Consider the following 6,170-nt stretch of genomic DNA (forward strand, 5'->3'; position numbering starts at 1 on the left):
AACTTGTCACAGTATGACAGTGCTTACTTCCCTTCCTAGAATAATGCCCAAATACCAATCCTGTATTGTAAAAAAAGATAACATAGGATCTATTTTCTATTGGTATATTTTCATTTTCACTCTTTTTGTGTTAAGAAATGTTGTCAATTCTTCACTGTCATAGGATTCTTACTTAAAGCCGAAACTACTTTTGTGACTAAAACTCACAGCATATAGTGCCTAATGCTATTTCCAGCTATGCATGGTACTACTAAATGCACAGTATATCTTCCCGCCAATCAAGTAGTGAGATGAAGATAACAGCCAGGCTGTTGTTCCACTCTGTTCCCCTGAGGTGTGAGGGATCATTAGATTTAGACCTCTATTATGGAAGCAGTATACTCATTAGATGGAAAGGAAGACTGCCATCATATATAAATTCCCTATCTCTTTCACAAGCAATTACACATGCAGCTCACACACATATACATGCCCGCGCATACACACACACACACACACACACACACACACACACACACACACACACACACACACACACACACACACACACACACACACACACACACACACACACACACACACACACACACACACACACACACACACACACACACACACACACACACACACACACACACACACACACACACACACACACACACACACACACTTGCAAACTCAGTTTCTCCTTCACACAAAAAGCACATTCCCACCTAGACACGCAAGCACCAAATTATCCCATTCTAATCTAATGTGTTCACAGGCACAGTTCTGTCAATGTAAAAACTTTAAAAAAAAATCTAAAACACACACAAACACTTTCTCACAAGCTCTCTCTCCCTCATACACACACCCACCCACCCACTCACAGAAAGCTCATTATAACTTGGCAGGGGATTGGCTTGACATCCACATCTCCAGTTGATTAATTTGCCTATTATTAAAGATCCTTTAATAAAATACTCACTCTAAAGAAAGATGACCGGCAGCTCCTCCACCACCCCCCAACTGTGGACATAATTGTAAAACTTCAAACACTTAGAAGGGAAACTTCCTCCAGTGTGAACAGTGTGCTACAAGGATAGTTCATATTTTATTCCCATTGTTTTAGACTTTTTCCAACTCTGGCCGTTTAGCCTATCCATCCAGATTTACAATGGCTTTGGAAGTTGCCAAGGCCACAGACAGTCCCTGAGCAAAGTGAGGAGTTCACTTGAGGAGATCTACTCAGCAGGCTTGAGGAAGAGGACTGTGCCGGGTTATCTGTAGTCCAGTGAGATGGACACCTTGGATCGCATTTTCTATTAGAAAGTCGTTTCACATCCAATTGTCACGCCGACAGCCATTCAGCTCTCCTGAGGAAACAATTTCTTCGGTGAGAGGGTAGCCCTGTAACCATGGTTACCGGCGTGTCCCATTCAAAAGAACTGGGCAGGATCGATAACATTTTATTTAAGAGATCCCTCAACTCCAGGGAACCAGACACTATTATCCTACCTGCCTCCTGTCCTCTGCAAATTGCAATCCGGGAAACATGATTTAACTTTGCAAACTGCAAACCGCCAAGATAAAAAAAAAGATGCAGTGACAAGCTGTCAATTAGGACCTCTCTAACTCCATCTCCATCTCTCGCCCTCTTTCTGTCTTTCTGTCTTTCTATCTGTCCCTCTTCCCCTGTCTTTCTGTCTCTCTGTGTGATTCATCAGCAAGCAGTTTTCACTCTCAGAACAAATATAGAAACCTTTTATAACGGAATAGTTGACCAAAGCTCCACTCTGCTCCACAGTTGAATCCAAACAGGTGACCTATGTATGGAGGAAGTGGTTGGGGGTCAAAACATGGCAGACAGATTATTAATTGATAGACCAAGATTTATTTTTAACTGCAGACTTTCTTTATGGGGTTTCCAAGAAAATACAAATTAAGCAATAGTTTGAATTAATGGAGTAGAAAATGTTTTATTGTGAGAAAAGGCATGCTGACTCAAACATGTGCAGAGATACTGTATGGGTTATGGGCACTTCAATGAGCAGAGGAATACTTTGATATTCAAATGTCCAGATGTCTTGCCAGAGGCTGTCCTTCTTGGTGTTGACAGTTCACACACCCTTTTCATAGAGTCTGAAATGTATTTCACTGTACTGAGTTTTGAGGCATGTTTTGAATAAAGCCCAAAAAATATCAATACCCAAGAAAAATAACTTGAAATATATCAACTGTAGTGGGGAAGCTTGTAAAGCAGCAGTCAGAAGAGGACAATACCACCCATACTCATGTCTATACGTGTAAACACTGGCAGCTTTTGATCCTCTGTTCCGTCCAATAGTGCAAGTTTGATTGAATACTAGCCTTAGATTTCCATTAAGTTGTTTATACTTACAGTACTACATTTACATGTAGTCTGCTGCGGTACCCTAAAAATGCTGGAGCTGAGGCCAAATCTACCAGAGACTTTACCGGGGGATCAGTGTGATCCGTAGTTTTCCATCTACCTATCTCCTGCAGTTGTGTGTGTGTGCGTGTGTGTGTGTGTGTGTGTGTGGGGGGGGGGGGGGGGTTCAGTTGATGAGTTTCGGCTTCCCTGTAGGGACTTGATTAAAGTCACTGCCCTTTGAAAGGAAGGGGGTTGATTTCACTGAGATTCATTCTAAACCCAATTTTTTTCATTAGATGATCAATATATCCTGACAGCAGATGGTGGTGGTAGCAGCTGCACTGGTCCTAAACTGCCAATCAGAGACCAGGCCAGCAGCAACCAGCTTCCCTTCTGCTAAACCCAATAACCACCTGGACATGGCTCCATAGGTCTGTCATAGCTCTCATTCGAAAACTGTATTAGGCAGGTCAAAATGGAAAGATGGAGCCATTGATTTAGTAGGTAAAATGAAAATAATAAGGAAAACCACAAGTTGCAGAGAGGAAAGATCTGGATGACTTACACAGGCATGGGTTTGGATTGAACATGGTTTTGTTTGGTAGACCCTCTACACACATAAAATCTCTAATTCTCTCTCTCTCTCTCTCTCTCTTGCTCTCTCTCTGTCTCTCTCTCTCTCATTCTCTCTCTCTCTGTCTCTGTCTCTCTCTCTGTCTCACTCACTCTCACACTCACAAATGATGGCAAGCACGAACACATACACACGTGCACGCAAGCGCAAACACATACACACATACACATCACCTCCTCCTCTCTGAGACTTACAGGGTCCCTCCCCACTCCAACAGAAGAGGCTATAGGGATGGTGGGCTGCCAGTCCAGCTGTCTCCATCTGGCCAGCTCACTTGGCAGCGTGTGACACCACACAACTCCTGCCAAACTGTGTTCCAGCAGCTGGAGGACCACAGCAAAAACCAATCAACAAACAGAACAGCATCGGTCTCACTGTTGCTGGGCCAGCTCCTATACGCTCGGAGAAAATGTTCACTCTACAGTATACTGTAGGTGTAACGGATGTGAAATGGCTAGCTAGTTAGCGGGTACGCGCTAATAGCATTTCAATCGGTTACGTCACTTGCTCTGAGACCTGAAGTAGGGTTTCCCCTTGCTCTGCAAGGGCCGTGGCCTTTGTGGAGCGATGGGTAACGATGCTTCGTGGGCGACCGTTGTTGATGTGTGCAGAAGGTCCCTGGTTCGCGCCCGTGTCGGGGCGAGGGGACGGTTTGAAGTTATACTGTTACATTGATGCTGTTGACCCGGATCACTGGTTGCTGTGGAAAAGGAGGAGGTTGAAAGGGGGGTGAGTGTAACGGATGTGAAATGGCTAGCTAGTTAGCGGGTACGCGCTAATAGCATTTCAATCGGTTACGTCACTTGCTCTGAGACCTGAAGTAGGGTTTCCCCTTGCTCTGCAAGGGCCGCGGCTTTTGTGGAGCGATGGGTAACGACGCTTAGTGGGTGACTGTTGTTGATGTGTGCAGAAGGTCCCTGGTTCGCGCCCGTGTCGGGGCGAGGGGACGGTCTAAAGTTATACTGTTACATAGGCCTATCCTACCAAAACTAAAGTCCCTGTTCCATTCAATTATTTCCCTATCCACTACGGGGATGCTCCCAAATAGCAGACATTGGCTGGGACATTATGTGCTATTTATCAGTGTTGATTACAGCACATACCTGGGCTTGGGTGTGCAGGGAAGAGCACATCTATGGTGGCTTGTTGCGTCAATAGAACCATTAGCGTGTATCATTCATTTAGATAATAATACATTGCTTGTATGCCTAGCTAGGTTATTGAATATTTCCATTGTGGCAAGTTACCACATACTATTAAAAGATTTCACTCGGAAGTTGCATACCCACTCACGTGTGTGCCCACTGTTCATTATTAATTTGCGTAACAGACTGCTGTATGATCATTCTCCATTTGCCAAGAGACAGCATATCTAAATGTCATTGAGAACATTAATCAGCTGCTGAAATATGAGGGGCCCTGTTTTCTCTCGGCTTGAGGGAATAATAGGCAGATGTCGCCGCAGGTCAGACATTATCATCCCTATTAATTAATGTTGATGGTTGAGAGACAGCTCCCCTATTGTGTCCCCAGAAAACTGCAGATGACTTTGACCTCCGTCTGACAAGGTAAGCAGGTTGGACAAGCCTATAGCACAATGATGAGCGCTCTAACTTTCTTAGTAAGATGGCAGGATGAGAGTAATGGTACTTTTGTTGACATCATAATATTTAATTTGTTATAATTATTTTTGAATTACTGAAGTAGAGCTGTCCAACAGTTAGGAAATCCCTACTTGTCTGTTACATTTCTTATGTCTGTAATGTGGCATTTCTTGTGATTTTAGTGGGCAATAATATAAGCCCTCAATTAAACTAAATTATATATTGTAATGACTATATACGAAGAGATTCCTATTTGAGGTTCGCATCTTTCTCTTTATTGTGAACGAATTACTTTTTTCCTTTATTCGTAATGGAATTGACCTTTTTTGTATATTTATTTCACCCCCGTCCAATTGGTGGCTGCAATACAACATCAGTTGTGGTAGGCCATAAAAGCGTCTGACAAAACACATTTCAGTGTATTAATCGCATATTTCCACGTCAACCTCTGCAGTTACATGCTAGTTGTCATAGAGCTTACGATTTCCTCATCCAATAAACCACTACCATAACTTGCTGTCTCTAAGTGGTAGTATTCATTCCCAATATCTTGGGTGTCTGAGATTTGATTGAGCTGCACCTCTGACACTTCCTCATATGAACTCTTGGCTACATCAGGATGAAAGTTAGAACCATCCTCTTTATCCTCAAAAGTATGTCTGAGGGTCTTTGCTGAGCAGTTGATATTCCCTCATTTAAACTCTCCAGAGGCCAGAGGTTTTGAACCTGAGCCTCATTTACATACTCTGTTTGTACCATTTTGTTTAATTTCACCTTGTTTTCACTAGCAATACAATGTATAAATGTGTCAGTCATACAGGTATAATACTCCATCGTTGTTGCAGTTGGCTTCTTAACTAATCATCTGCTAATAATTGGTATTTGGCAAATCCATTAGCGCAAAGCAAGAGTGCATGAAAGTCGTGTATGGAATTATTTTATTTCAGACCAGGGTAAGCAAAAACAAATTATTGAGGTGTTTTGTTTTTCCAACTGATATTCAACACAATAACAGTGGATTCATGTATTGCTTTGGAATTAATATAACATGCAGGATTAAATGTAGGCATTACAAGAAAGACTGAGAAATAACCAGCAGGCTGTTTGACACAGCCCCCCTGAAAAACTGAACATATTTGGTTAGTAGAAACCAGACTGAGTATTTTCCACCCCAGTTTATTTGACACCAGTAGTAACGTCTTTTCTTTACCAGTGTGTGGTCTTGCACTGACTAAAATATTCAATTATATTCATATGCTTTTGGGACACATATTTGGCACATGTTTGGAGCTAGACTGACAATGACAACATAACAGTCTAAAAGGGTATCTGTCCATGATGCTGATATGTGTATCACTGCTCAAATGTCAACATAAAGCTTCCTAAGACCTAGCTTTTTGTTCAAACTCACCTGTTTCGTATTCTAGTGAGTAGACTGGACCCTGGTTGTACGGAGACACAATAAATAATTTGTCCTGTACAGTGCTATATTTGTACAATATATATTGTCCAGGCAACCCACTTTAAGCTGTTTGACCAAAATAAAAGGCCAGCAACA

This window comes from Salvelinus alpinus, chromosome 37 (genome assembly GCF_045679555.1).
Source record: "Salvelinus alpinus chromosome 37, SLU_Salpinus.1, whole genome shotgun sequence".
NCBI lineage: Eukaryota > Metazoa > Chordata > Actinopteri > Salmoniformes > Salmonidae > Salvelinus > Salvelinus alpinus.